The 15917-nt window shown below is 39.5% G+C and overlaps 1 protein-coding gene across 2 annotated transcripts in view; it reads right to left on the bottom strand.

The window, feature by feature from the left end:
• Positions 1-15917, bottom strand: part of PTK2 (protein tyrosine kinase 2) — a 173147-nt gene that overhangs the window by 130123 nt on the left and 27107 nt on the right. The gene's annotated exons all lie outside the window — the stretch shown is intronic.

Here is a 15917-nt window from a genome sequence, read left to right as displayed (position 1 = left end):
GCCCCCCCGGGGGCGGTGCCGAGGCGGAGTGAGCCCCGCGGAGGAGGGCGGGCAGGGGCGGGAGGCGATTACCCGGCTGCCATTAATATGCTAATCCCCGTCTGCTGCCCGCGCCCGGCCGGCTCCGGTTCACCCTGTGCGCAAAGGGACCGCGCTGGAAACGCCGCCCGGCCGCGGACCGGCCTCGCTTCGCCGCCGCGGATGTTCCTGGTCCCGCACCGCCCCTTCCCTGCCGCACCCGCGTTTTGCCATCGCTTTTACACATTTGCTGTGTCCGTTTACCGACACAAGAGCCAGGCATCCTAAAAGCAAAACTTGGCTCTAAGCGCACGGGAACTTCCCTATAAGCGCTGGAGAACTTCCCCAAACTTCAGCGCAGGAATTGGGGTCACACGCTCCATCAGCACTTGCCTCACTCCACGAGATTAAGGATGGAAGAAGCCTGGCAGTGCTGCTTGGCCCTAAAGAATGAATATCGCAGCCCACGCCAGGCCTTAGTGCCACATCCAACCCCCCTCTAAAGCCGGGGCTTCTTTATTGACTTCTCATCAGAAGGCAAAGGTCACCTCAAACATTCACCCCAGATGGTGAACGGCCTTTGTTTCTTCTTAACTTTGTAGCACCTAACACCAAAACTGCTTAAAGTAGTTTTCTTTTTAAATGGTGAGTATAAATACTGCAAAAGCCGATGTTTATAATAATCACACAACCAGGCACAATGTGTGTATGGAAATAAAGCAAATATCCATTTTACAGCAAAGTATTTCACAAAAATTATAAATAACTGTTTCAGCTAGAACACGTATTAAAATCAACAGGAACAAGATTCACACTTATCATTAAAGCCCCTTTATATATTCCACGGTAATCTTTTCTCACTCCCAGCCCTCAGCAGTAAGGCGTGAGGCTTATCCAAGACTAGAACCAAAAGGGAATTAATCTAAAGCCAGCAGCCTTCAACTTAACCTATCTGCCTACTTGTAGCAGCATGCACTCGTCTACAGCATATGTTAATTACCATTCTTTACTGCCATCTCATTTCTCAATATACTGACTGGCCTTGCAGAATTAGTGGTGTATGTCAAAATTCTTGATTAAAAAAAAAAAAGGAATTTTTAGCAACTGCATTTAACTATTGTCTGCTTCTCTATTTAAACGAGAAAAAATATTCACTGGGAAAAAAAGAAAGAAAAAGAGAGAGAGATTAGGCCACAACCAGGCCCATCAGATGTTCTGCATCACTGCTCAGGCACAAAGCTTTTTCTGGGGCTGAAGAAAGCCAAAGGGAACTGAAGACATGCCTGGGTGCCTTCCTCCCCCCCACCACAAAGTTTTCCAAGCCCCTCAGTGTTACACAGACAGACAAACACTTCTGGTGACAAGGTCGATTATATTTACCTTCAATAATAAAGCAAAACATGCTACAGTAAATATTTACACCCACAATTACTGTAGTTGTGTGGGTACAGAAGGGGCACAGACAGGCTCAGTGCCTCTCTGGTTCATCCTGCACCTGGCAGGGCAGGAAATCTGCTTTTACACATCCAGCTCTGCCATGGGCTTCCTTGGTGACCTTGAGCAAGTCAGACTTGTTTCCTTCAAAAAAGGAAACTGCAGATACTTCAGTTTTCCTTCAACTGGTTTGATCTGTGCTCTAGGGTGTAAAATATATATTTTAAAATGTGTTTCTTCTATGAAACGAGAATGCTTTCCAGAAAAGCAGATAAAAAAATATCAAGAAGTAAAAAGGGGAAGGTCTAAATTAAATTTTATTTATGAAAACAAAACCCTTTAAATATCAACTGGTACGTGCATTACCAAGGACAGTTTTAGTAAACAGAATGTGTGGACTCTGTATTCTTTACACTTTTAACAGATGAGGCTAATACAGATTATCAATCCAAGTGTCAAGAGATACTGCCTGCTCATATAATACCAGTATTATATTCATTCTTCTCAAGGACATACCTTCTTGTTTCTGTATTAGACTACAAAATGAAGGTGAAAACTAAGTACTTCATAACATAAGAATTTTTAAAATTCAATTTTAGAAGCTGTCCAGCATTTTACACCCTGAATATGTATTTTTTCACTTGAACCAAGTGCTTTCTTGATGCTTTTTAAAAAATACTTAATATCTATTTGTTGTTATAAGAAGTACACAGTGGACATATGCTCATTCTCTTCTTTCAAATAACATGATAATCTTCTTCTGCACCAGAAAAAAAAAAGGCCAAAAGCATAAAATTGATGTTCTGGAGATGTTCAGAAACCCCAAAATTCCAAGTTGCAGGGAGGAAGGCAGGCAGGGATGAAGCAGACAAAGCACAAAGTAAAAAAATAAACCTTGAGAAGTTAAATACATCTGCAGTATACAGAGTATACTGAGAATTTACAACATTTTATAAATACTGCTCCTCAAGTAGGTATCTGAGCAGCATTTATGTAAAGTAATCTGTTTTAAGTAATGCCAATCAGATTACAGCATTTATTGAGGTAAGAAACATCTGTCAGAAATTAAGGCTGTGGAACAGGAGCGTTGGTTCTTGCTGTGCAAGATGCATTTGCTGAAACACACTGATAGTATGTGTGTAGTAGTCTCTGTGTAAGCAATGATGATAACAGCTATCGAAGAAAAACCTAAAAAAGTATTTATTACAAAAAGAAGAATTCATAAGTTTTTACTAAGAATATGCAGCAGCACTGACCATTGTCCTTAGCACACATTCTAACCAGAAAAAAAGCTCAGACTACCCCAATAACAACAGACAGGCCAAGGTCAGCTAAGAAATGGCATTCTGCCCCAAGGAAAGTCAAGTTAAGACTTTTCTGCTATGACTATGATTTTGGTTGCTCAATTTCACCCTGCTTTTAAAGACTACTGATTATCAGCATCAGCTTTTGGAAAGCAAGAGTGGAAGAAAAAAATCAGAAGCACTTTTTTGATTCTATCAAGGCATTAAGTTTTTAAAATTTTCTTTGTGGTGCTGAGCCTGTCTCCTACTGATGTCACCTCCAAAAATCAAAAAGATCTGGGGAGGAAAGGGTTAAACAGCAGGGGTTTGTTTTTTACAATTGTGACACATATAAAAGCTTGTCTGATTTTTTCCACTCAAGCTTATCCAAACAAAAACAAAGATCAGGCCCATCCGACAAACCAGCAAACCTCGGCTTTCTCCATGGTCATGTCCAGAGCTGGAGCTCCTGGGGGTGTCCCAGAGATCTCATCAGCACAGAACTGACCCCAGTTTCTCCCTCAGTAAATGCCATCTTTAGGAACTCTCTGCTATTCAACTAGTTTGTTTTTTTTTCACAACAGTTAGTATCTCTATTCATCAAATTTGATCAAACTGGCTGGCAAGTTGGAGCATTGTTAGGAAGGAGAACAGGACAGATCCAAACAGGGAGTACTTGTCCAAGTTCCACTGCGCTGAGAAATCAAACTGGACTCAGGATTTGGAAACTGTGAAGAAAACAGACAGATTGGTACCAGGGCAGTGCTGGAGAGCAGAACAGAAATTTGCTTTTCAGCTCCTCTCCAGCAACACCTCAGCCACCAGATGAACAGAACAGCAACAGAGATCTCCTCCAAGGGAGAAAAGAGCAGCCCATTCACTTGTTAGAACAAAACCAAAGAGCTACAGCCCAGAGCACAGCCATGACATCAGCATAAGGGCTGGGGGCACTTCTGCTCTGGAGACAGGATGAGGGAGTGGGGAATGTTCAGCCTGGAGAAGGCTCCAGGGAGACCTTGGAGCCCCTTGCAGTGCCTGCAGAGGGACTTCTGGCAAGGACACATGGTGATAGGACAAGGAAGAATGGCTTTGAACTGAAAGAATGTGTGTTTAAATTAAGTATTAGGACGATATTCTTCACTATGAGGATGGTGAGACACATCCAGAGAAATCATGGATGCCCCATCCCTGGAAGTGCTGAAGGCCGGGTTGGATGGAGCTTTGAGCAACCTGGTCTGGTGTAAGGTGACTGTGTGCATAACAGGGGGTGGGAAGTAGATGATCTTGAAGGTCCCTTCCAACCTCAGTTGTTCTGTGATGATGATGATGGTGATGCCTATTATTATTTTGGGTTCAATAACTCATAGTCTTAGCCACTTCATGGGCTACTGTTTATCACTCTAGTAATTTCTAGAAGCTGAAGAACAAACACACAGTGTTTTGAAGGAGATCTGCAAATTCCTGTAGGAGATGGAAGAAGAGTTCCTTGCATTCATCTAGCTGATAAAGAAAGTTTTCAAACAAAGTTTACCCTCAGAACAAGTGCAGGATTTTTTTGGTAAAGCCACAAATGCTTTCTACAATGACAACTGCAGCCCACAAAGCTGAGAGTGGCTGATGAATATTCTAAAAATTAAAACATGTTTATTGATCAAGTGACAGTCTTCTGCATCTGAATTAATTTACTTTTCCTAGTTAGTATCCAGAATTCCCCAAACATGCTGTCCAGACACTGTAACTGCCTGTAATCTTCATTCGTCTTCATTCCCTCAAGTTAGTTCTTTGTATGAGTTTTTTCTAAATATTCTGAGTATTCTTTGGGTATATGCATTATTTAAAAGTGGAAAATATTATCTACCTAAGTTTCCTCTTAGCCAAAGTCAAACAAACATCATCTTTGTTCACAGGAACTACTGAAAAATGGTGCATTGTAATTATAACAAATCCAAAATGACAACTCCTGACCTCTGCCTTACCCTAAACTCAGGTTTGCTATTTTGGAAATCTGCCTTGGATTACCTGCTAGCTAAATCTGTCATCCTTGCCCCCAGGCAGCCCCTTCTGCTCCACTCACACCTTCTCTAGCTCAGCTTCCTCGAGAACACCCTTTGCCAAAGGGCACGGAGGAGAACAGGGTGATGGGCTCCAGGACCTCCAAGGGTCTCTGCAGACTGAGAAGCTCTGTCATCATTATCCTGCCACCAGAGATGGTTTTTCTTATTTAACTCTGAGCATGCTGACAGGCAGAACTGAAAGAAAAATTATATTTTACTTTAAGCATCAAAATCCAAGCCCAGTTTTTCAACAGAAATGGTTCAGCACATCTGAGAGGCAGCATCACCTCCATGAATTAATTTTAGACTTTGCAATTTGAGCAAACTCTAATTCCATGCTCCAGACTACATTAGGGCATTTTTCTCCTGAAGAAGAAAGATAGAGAGCACTTAGATAAACTCATTCTAGAATATAAACTGCTGAGGATCTCTGCTTAAGACATTCTTTTGGCAAAAAGCCAGTCCAATACTGAATTTATTGTTATATTTCTCCATTTGGTGAGCTTAATAGTAGGATAATCTTCGGTATTCCCAAAAAGTTTAGAGTTTTAAAACAAAAGTTTGTGACCTTCTGAAGCAAGATCACCTGCTTAGCTTTATGATCATCTGAGCTACATTTATAATAGTAGTTGTCAGAATTCACGGGTTTTATTTTCATATCTTAACCTATTGTAGTAGTGAGGTGGGGAGTAAGACAGATCAGGGTGTTGGGAGAGAGCAGGAGGAATTCAGTGTTAATGAGGTTTCCCACACCTCCCCTTCCCAAGGGATCCTGTGATGCTGTACAGCAGAGCAGGCAGCAGTGCAGCCTCCCAGCCTATGCAGTTAATAAAACATGTTAAAGGGACACTAAGTTAACTTTAATTTTATTATTCCATAAATAAAGACTAGCCATTTTTTAAACCCATATGGGTTGTATTAGTTTTCAGGCATGAAAGTTGTAGCAGATTTTCCTGTGGGTGGACTAAGCTGCTCATCTTCTCCCACTTCCTTCCATTTACTTTTTGAAGACTTTACTGTAGAGAAGGATAAAGTCAATGCCATGAAAGATGAAAAAGGTTTAAAATTACTCCTTCCTTAGGACACTGATTCAAAATTCTGTTTCTTCTTGTTCTAGGCTATTTACAAAAAATCCACCCAACAAAATCATTTCTATCCTCAAGACATGTTTGAGAAGTTCATTCACTATTCCATTGCTTAAAGCTAAATCTGCTTCACAGACACCTGGAGACAAGAGGTGAAACAAAAGAGAAAAAGTGAATCTTACACAGGCTATTCCTTATTTTACTGCAGAATATAATTTGGTCTATGACAGATTCACTGTGCTTATCAGTTTGCATTATGTATCTTCAGCCTCCAGTGTGGGGTGACTGGAGAAGGAGTGAGACAAAGCAATCCAAATGGTCACCAGAACCTTCCTTGACCTTACAAACTTCCCTTTTTTATGGCAAAACCCTTCCATTTATGAGGTAAACACAGTAGAAGGTATCTGAAGGGGAAGGACCCCAGCCCTTTGATGCTGTTTAAAGGAATTGCATTTTATGAGGATTACTTTTGTTCAGTGGAGGAGATTCACAAGTGGATCAGTTGACCTTACAGATTCTTAAAATCCACCTTTATCAATTCAAGGGTAACCTAGAAATAATTAGCCACATCTTCTAAGAGGGATATAGGAAAATGAAGTTGCTTCTGGGTCAGCAAATCTCTTCAGTGTCTCACTGCATCTGCTGCTTTCTCTCTCATCCATCTAAGAAGCAATTAAACAAAAGAAAGTAAGAAAGCTGTGCAGCCACATAGGGTCAGTTATTTACCAGAAATGGTGTCACCTGGATGTGTCTTCCTTGTCCTGCTTCTCCTCCAGATGCCAAATACAAAGCTAAAACAACAGCTCATCAAACCCCTTTCAGTTGCAAACATCTTTTTAGGAAGAAGTTGAACCTGACTCCCAGTGTTACATAAACCACAGAAGTAACATCAGCAACTCCTCAGACTCCCAAGCTATTAAATGCAATTACAAACTGAATAAAACAGTAATCCATGACCTCACAATAATGCAGTATTTTTCCATCTATGTATGAAAACACACTGGTGGAACAGTTCATACTGTATTTCTTAGTGAAGGATGAGTATAGCATAAATCCTTTATATATAAACAAACTCTTATAGGCTAAAACAAAGACCTATTTAAGTTTAAAATTCCAGAGTCACAGAATAAACCAACAAGCCAATGCTGATACCCTACAAGTCTAAGAAAGCAGAAAATTAAAAATTAATTTTTAATTCTTACAGAACATCTTTTTAAAGTTTTATAACATGAACATTAATGCTGCTCTATTACTAAGCAAATTCAGTGCCTGAGCTATCAAACAAATAAAAGCATATTTAAAAAAAAATAAGAAAATACTGCTAAATAGGCACAAATCCCCCTTTCCCTCTGCAATTAGCAAAATGTAGATTGAAAAATTCAAAAAAATAGTTTGATGCTTTGCTTTAGAGAACCTCTAGTAGAGGCCAGGTGTACCTGAGCCTCTAAGCCACAAAAAATTCAATTCCTATTCACTTTCATCAACCCCTCTTCCTATTTTGTACCAAGAAGGGATATTCACTTTTCAGGAACTTTCAGCTACATTGCTGCTTCATGAGACCAGCAATAAACTTCCAAGGAACAGCTCCTCAGGCAGTCATTTTATGCTGCTACAGGGAATCAAAGGTCATCCTCAGCTAACACAAAATCTTTTATTCAATGCAAAATCCACCACCTTAAATAGCCTCATTTGCTCCTCCAATTACACAAGACTGCACAGTTCTGCTGAACAAGTTCTGTTTACCTAGGAAAATGCCTGCAGAGTGGTGTCAAAGAGCTCAGAAACACAAGAACTTGTTGCTTCATCTTAAGAAAGGCTTCCAGAAGCTCAGCACCAAATGCAGCTCAAGTTATGGAGCTGTTACAGGATGGAGCAGCATTCAGTGTGTGAAAGGCAGCACATATCCACATATCCCCTCTCTGCATCCTTTCAGAGCTGGAAATTGATGAGCAGACCAATGCAACCTCTGCTCTGTAGTTCCAAACTCAGCTGAGCTTTAAGTGCAGTAATCTTTACCAAGGGACTTGACAACTTCAGCACAAAAGGCTTTGATGAAGCTGGAAACAGATGTGCAAGAATGCTGATATAAAAATGAAAATAGGCAAGGCCAAGATATACAAAACCAACTGATACAGCTGGGAAGATGTTTCTGGCACAGCCCTTCTTCAGATCTGAAGAAGGGATGTTAAATAAGTATCCTATATCTTCAGATGATAAACAAAAGATCAAAAAGCCAAAAAAGCTCCTTTCTGATGACAGCCTGAATTGACCTACTTTACCAAACATCACAGGGCCAGCACTGTCAGCATGTAACAGCATCTGACAGGGCCAAGAGCTCATCTCTTGCACAGTTCTGAGTTGCAGAGCACAGCTCCCAAAAACCTCTGGTACTGCTCTCCACAATCCCATCTGATGCATTTCAAGACTCAGCACTCAAGCTTTTAAATTAACATGAGACCGGAACAAGAAAATATCCATGCCTGCATAAACAGAGGAAGAATATAAACCTTGTCCTGCCACACAGACACGAACAAGAGATGTCATAAACTTAAACTAGTAGTAGCAAAGTTCAAGGACCCTGAAATAAATGTCTAATAAGAATTTTTAAATTGCAGAAGAAGATGTGAAACTGTCATCTTAATAGGTTAAATATCCTCAAGGAATGACTTAAGTCATGTTTACCTTGGGGTAGGAGAGAATTCCTTCACCCTTCAAGTTTTGAAATCATTAGACAAAGCCTGATCACTCTCCTTAAAATTTCTACTTAATACTCTACTTTTAGAAGCTCTATATAAAAAATCTCAGTAATTATGTTACTGATGTTTCCAGCAGCTCAGTGGTAATCACTACCTCTAACACCTTACTGGATCATTTGCCTCCCTCGCCCTTCTCTATTGCAAAGCCTCAAGTTTCAATAACACCTTTTACTCCACCTCTTGGAGGGCACATAGATGACCAGGGAACATTCAGTGCTGATCAATAAATTTTTTACTGGAACTAAAAACCTTAGTAGAAGTCTAACCTTTCTTTAGTACCATAAGTTGGAAGGGACCCACAAGGATCATCAAGTCCAACTCCTGGCCCAGCACAGGAACCCAGACAATCCCACCATGTGCCTGAGTGTTATCCAAACACTCCTGGACTGTCAGGAATGGTGCTGTGACCATTTCCCTGGGAAATCTGTTCCACTCCCCAACCACTCTCTGGGTGAAGAACCTTTTCCTAATATCCAACCTAAACCTCCCTTGACACAGTTTCAAGCCATTCCCTCAAGTCCTGGTCACTACAGAGAAGTGACCTGTAGTGGAGATCAGAGACACTAATTCAGCTGCTCTTCAAATCCATGAAAATTGGCTCCACTGAGATGTCTGAAGACAATGTGAATCACAACATAAAATCTATTAATCCTGGAAATACAGTTCCAGTACTTCTCTGTATTAAGCTTTTCACAAAAAAGAGTCATCACAGATAATTCTCCTTGATTGTCATGGAAAAAAAAATCAATCCATGTGAAACCATTCCAGTAAGTCATCTAAATGGACAATAACTAGAAACTTCAAAGATCTTCTTAAAGGAATAATTAGTGCACAAAGATATAATCTGGAAAACATCTTTGTGCCAGAGTTAAACAATGTAAGAATTTCTTAAGAAGTTTCCCATCCATCTCAAGTGTAATTCCAGCCCACTAATGGAAGCACAGGCATTTAACAGCCCTCTTCTGTTATCCTGACCCTTCCTCAGAGTAAAGTCCTGAGGAAAAATGTACTTGCTACAAGAACAGACTTCGCTGTTGTTAAGTTTGACCCTTCCATATGAAAAGCTAAAGAACATTAGCTTTATACCTGACAAAAGAATTTTTGTAGTTTTTCATATTCAAACTAGTGGTCCCCAGAGAAAAGGCCTGCATGACACACCACAGCTATCATAAGGTGATGGGATATTTTCCTAAGTATGTTCTTATTTCAAATATTAAATTTAATATTTTCTTCTGAAAATAAAAAAGGGAAGGGGGGGAGCCATAGGTACCAATTTTTGTTCTTACTTCCTTTTCCCTGTCTTTGCTGTGCAAACAAAGCCAGCACAAACAAGTTATGAGCTAAGGGCACAAGGAGAGGGTTCAAACTATACATTAAAGATGTAAAAATAAACTTAAGGAAAGATCATATAATCCTTTATTTATGGTCATTTTAGGTGTAACTTACAACATAACAGTTGATTAAAGTTCACCATGCAATGTTTTTCCTCTTGGTTCACTGTAGTCAGTGATGTTCCTCTTCAAACAAGCTTGTGTGTATTTTGGGAGAAGATCCCAAGCCACTCCCAGCCCAGGTCTTGCAGAACAAAACACACACTAATAACTAACATTTTGTATAAGCCAACTACACAAGATCCAGCTTGATATTGACATTTTTTCTTTCAGTCACACTGTTATCCCCACCCTTCCTTTACTCCATAGCTGTTGCTGTGAAGACCCTGGGTAGTAACACACTCCAACACTACAGCAAGGGGTTACAGAAATTCACAGAAGCTGCACTTTCTGTGGAACAGTTGTATAAAAACAGTCAATGCATTGTGAGCATCAGCAGAACACACTAAGGAACACATATTTAGGAACCATGATTTTTGGACTCTTCAGTTTGCCAAATTTCATCTTTAAGTAATTCTGCACCAGAACAAGACAGTTTGAGTGAGTGCCACTGAAGGTTCTGTGCTGTAAAGGAGCAGCAGAAGCTCATTTCCAGTATCCTGATGCCCTGATTATAGCACACTGCTCTCCATGTGCCAGGCTGGCTCTGTTCTTGGATTTGTTTTTTCTCCTGTAAAAGAAGATAGATGAATTCTCCAATCACTCTTAGCAGATACGCATCCTCTACCTTGCCTATACAAAAACTTTTACAAACCAAAAAAACCTGCTATGACAAAAGTAAAAAACAATCCTGAAACCCCTAACTACTTATCAAAAACCCTTTAAAAATAATTTTAAAATGTGCAACCACTCAATGTCTCATTTTTGTAACTTTGAAAGAATCCAGACAAAATTTGAATTCAGGTCTCCAAGTGCATCATTAGAATAACCTTTGCCAACATCCCTCCAGCTGTTTCTGCACAACCACCAGCAGCCAGTTTGCCAGCAAGAACATCCAGGTGGCTGTACAGAGTGCAGTGAAATTTCCTCACTCAGGGAATGCCTCAGCCTCAGCTGAGTGTGAACTGCCAGGTCCTGGATATCCACCTGCACTTAATGGCACAGGACCCACAAGGAACCACTTTTGCTCTGTTTTCCTTTGACACCAAAACAGGTAAACATCTTCTCAGAGTACATAAGCATCCTGTTCCAAGCAAAACATTACTACAAGTTATTTATTTTTTGACAGCATGTAGTACAGAGCTCCAAGTTCCTCTGCAATTCCTCTGATATTGTACCAACAAAAATCTGCAGTTCACATTCAATAGTTTCTGTCCAAGGTGTCCCTTCAACCCCACAAAAAAATAAACCCCTAAGAATTGTCAAGGTTTTCTTCTTTTATAGTTTGTCCAAAAGCTCTATAACTTGCCTTGTTTTTCTCTTTTTTTTTAAGAAGAATGCCAACTGTAAGTACATTTAAAATAAAGCACTGAATGATCCCCACTCCTTGCACCCTTAACTACACAAGACAAATTCACAAATTCACCACCTCTCAGCTGGAAGATTGACAAATCTCTCCCTGGTAAACCTGGCTGAGGACTGTCACCAGGTGCCCACACGACACTGAGGCTCAAGTTTCTTCATCCTCAACGAGAAAATAAATATAATCTTATTATTTCTAAAACAAACTTTCCAAACTAGGAATAAAATCACATCACTATCTAAAAGAATGACGAGTATGTACAGCTGACTTCATTCAAAGCTGAAGTGCAAAACTGTAATTCAGGATACTTCAGGTTATCCACGGTGGAGCAACCACACCTTTTTCTGCCACTTGCAAAGAACAATTTTCCCTAGGAAAAGTATCCTTATGCCTCCAAACAGCATAATTCCTAAAGATGTCATTTGAAATATCAGTTTCTAAGGAAGCAGATAAAAATTTCCAATTTATTCTAAATGAGAAATTAATTAAAACAAAGAAAAATATCTTAGATATTATACGTTCAAGTGGTAAATTTGCATATGATGCACCCTTGATTGTTGGAATTCTTCCACTTTGAGATGACTGCCCAGGAATAAGGGCAAGAACAATCCTCACAGCAGTATGGATATCTCCAAAACCATGGGAGCCAGAACTACAGGAAATGATAGGGGAATGTGCTGAACTGCTGATGTTTTTGTTTATTTTAAAGTGTCAGACTTTATTGATCCAGCTTGTTAAGATTCATAGGGACACAGAACCTGAAGGACCTTTCATGTCATCAAACCTTACTCCCTGCCTCCTTATGCAATCATCTCATAGTCCCATTAAGTGCCCAATATATCAAATTTCACTTTCTTTGAGCATAAAATCAGTCTAGAGCAGATACCAGGGGTGCCACATCATTCCCAATAAACTTGTCCTGATTTTTATTTTTTTTAAATACATCCTCTCAATTCTCTATATTGAAACTTCTTTTCTTTTACCCCCTCTCCTCCTTTTTCTTCTATCCCTATACACAATCCCAGAAAAACAATGTTCTGCAGCCAGGGCAAGTTTCTTAACTATAAATCATTTCACAGACTGCCCTGGCAAATGGGGGAGGATCCTGACAGCTGGAAGAAAGCAAATGGAACTTGAAGAGGGGAGGGTCTGGATGACTAAGGCTGGTCATCCTTACCTCCATCACTGACAAAGTGATGGAAGTAACAACACTGGAGGCCATTTCTAAACAAATGAAGACAAAAAGGTGATTAGAAATAGTCAGCAAGGATTTATGAAAGGGAAAACATGCCTGATGAACTTCTTTGATTAAAATACCAGCTTGAAGAAGATGTTGAGTTGTCATTTCTCTTAATTTCAGCAAGACTTTCAACACTGTCTCCCATGACAGCACCATAATACACAAGCTGATGAAGTTATGGACTGAAAAAATGGACAGAGAGATGGCCTGGAAACTGTCTGGACTGTCAGGCTCAAATTTCTAAAGGAAAACCACTACAATTTAGCTAACTTGCAGTTTCTTGAGGTGTTTAATGTATCTCATCACCTCAGTATTAACACACAGGTCAGCCTCACTAATAAAAATGTTTTTCTTCCCAAATCTTGCTGTTGCTCTTGCCCTGTGTGGGCAATTAGCTATAAAGATGGGAATGCAGGGAAAAGGGCAGTGTCAAAAGCACAGCCAAAACAAGCCAAGAAAGTTTCACTGGAAAAGTTGGCAAATACACAGATTTCATGTCAAGGTCTAAGCTGCCACCTCCCCAAGCCTTCAACACAAAAACATGAGACGCTCAACAGTGACAGTTTACAAAAGAGAAATACATTGCTTTTCCTAGTATCAGAGGTATAGAACAATGGGAAAATGCATTTCATGAGGTATAGATGATTAACTTTTTAAAACTACTCAACAAAATTCTAAAATAGTAAGAGTCAATGCACAAATAACAAGAGAAACTTCTTCCAAGTGACATTTAAGCTTTGTCAGTAATAACCTCATCCAGTAGTAATAGCAGTTTCGTGATAGAGAATTTGGAAATCTAGCAGTAGCACCTGTCTTGCTGGTGGTGAAAAGAATTCAAGCTACAGGACATATCTGCATCAAAAGAAAAGTCCTCTCAGATTTTCACAGCTGTACAGGGCATGCAGGCAGCTATTCTAACTTGACAACACTAATACTTCATAAACTGTTTTCAGTTCCATACTCATCATACAAATAAAATCATTACAAATCTATGAAAACTAAGTTTACTGTTGTTTAAAAACCAGAATTTTTAGTAACATTTGCAAAGATTCACCAAAAAAAAAAAATCCTGATTGTCAAAGGGATTACTGAAAGTACAGCTTTTAGAGAAGAAGTACAGGTTTCCTTCTGCAATCCCTTCAGCATCATGCTAGGGATTCTAAAGTGAGAGGAACTGTTCAGTGTTCAGTCTCAGTGCAGCTTGTATTTAATTCTTACTTAAAACTGAAGTGACAAATCAAAAAGCCACTATTTTGTACTTTTTTTGCTTCTGCCTACATAGTTGGTTACCTTTTCCCCCCCTTTAAGCAGGGATATTAACAACAGTTCTCTGCTCATGCTACTGAGTTTATTCTCAGCTGCATGAATAATCGTTGCATAATTTATTACCCTCTGTAATACATGTGAACATTTATTTTAAGAATTCTGCATAACCTCAATTCTGTCAATTCTTGCCTACTGCAACTCTGGCAATACCTCAACTGATTTTTAATTTTCTGTCTTTTAACATCATAGGAAGAACCCAACCCTTTGGGGCTTTGGAAATTCTGGTTGCTGTATTTAAGTTCATCACCCAGGCAGGTGTAGGTTTAGGATAAGGAAGATCTTTTGCACAGCACAACATTAAACACCCCATCTCCTGCCCAGTGGGTAAGAGGAGGGGGAAGCAGGAGGTTGTTCCAGGCTGTGGAAAGTGCCAGGAGATGAATCTGATTTCCTTAAGTGGATCATGAGCAGGCCCTGTGTAAGCAGCAAGGCCAAACACACCAAGAGACTGAATGAGGACATGCCTTTAATTCAGAAACATCTTTAGGTTGAGCTGAAATTGTGTAACTTTTTTTTTTTTTCTGTCCTAAATGAGGATGAGGACTTGGAAGTAAAAATAGTTACAAAACCATTTAATATTTCAAGAGAACAATGAATGTGCAAACAGTGCTTACCTAAATTGTACATTATACAGCAAAAAGTGAGCACAAACCCATCAGACTTAAAACATGCTGCATATCTGAAATAAGACCTAAGCAAAAGATGTGTATTTCCTATTAATTCTTTGATACATTATGTTAGAAGCCAGCAAGATTTTATTCGACTCACCAGATATTATCTGGAGGAGTCATAGAGAACAAACAACTATACCTGAGGTTCAATTTTGGCATAATATTTTATTGAATTTTATACCAAAAATCCATTATATGTTTGTTTCCTATATCTGTCTTTATTTTCCTCTAGTTCTTTGAGACAGTTTCTTGCTTCCTTACTATTTCTTCATTCTGGTAATGAAGACATATTTGCACTGCAGGATCAGGAACAAAGGACCAGCTCTTAGGAAAAGTCACCTACATCAGACAGATGCTAGAGCTGTTTTAAATTCAGAGTGAGGCAAAATCCAGGAGGGATTGCTTTTAATCCCAACAGTGTCAACAGAGAAAATTTAACTGCATTTACCAGAGGAAACCAGTCTTTCATGCCCCCAGGCATGCTGTGAACACACTTTTGTTGCAAGAGAACTTCATTTATAGACAGAAGAACTGTGTGCTCTATCCGCCTTCAAAATTATAATATTTTAGCAAATTGTTCTCCAAACCCCTCCTGGTTGACATTCCAAAAATTCTCTATGCTCATCTCCATAGCCTCAATTACAAGGCAGTAAAAACCCAAGTTACCCATGAACTTCAAGCAGTGATAGAGATTAATTCAGGATAACTCTCCTGAGTAATGATTTAACTAACGACCTCATCAACTAATGCATTCTCCTGCACAGAAACAATCCTTCCTTACAAGATTTCACTATGAAATAAGTGTTCTGGATGACCTTGATATACCTACCACTGCCTATATCAAATTTATGGATAATCCAACCTCAAACTAGACACTACAATAAAGACACCACCTGAAGTAGTCTCCTTACTGCAAAATCTTCAAACACTGCAAAAGCCCCTCCCCCCCCTTATTATGATGACAATTTAGAGCACGGAAACCAGGTGACAAAAGTGAGAACATTTCTAGTGACATCTATTGTCCACTGCTGAAAGCGGCACTCAGGAGAAAAAAGTTCTCTAAAACCCTAAATAAGCAAATACCAATATTTATTGCAAAGATGAGTTTTGATGATTTAAACTTCCCATCTGAATGCAGAACCTCATCTTTATTCAACTATATTATATCTTTTATCCAGGCTGCTTTTCCAATTTATC

This window comes from Geospiza fortis, unplaced genomic scaffold (genome assembly GCF_000277835.1).
Source record: "Geospiza fortis unplaced genomic scaffold, GeoFor_1.0 scaffold351, whole genome shotgun sequence".
Lineage (NCBI taxonomy): Eukaryota > Metazoa > Chordata > Aves > Passeriformes > Thraupidae > Geospiza > Geospiza fortis.
This window is presented reverse-complemented; position numbering and strand designations above follow the sequence as displayed.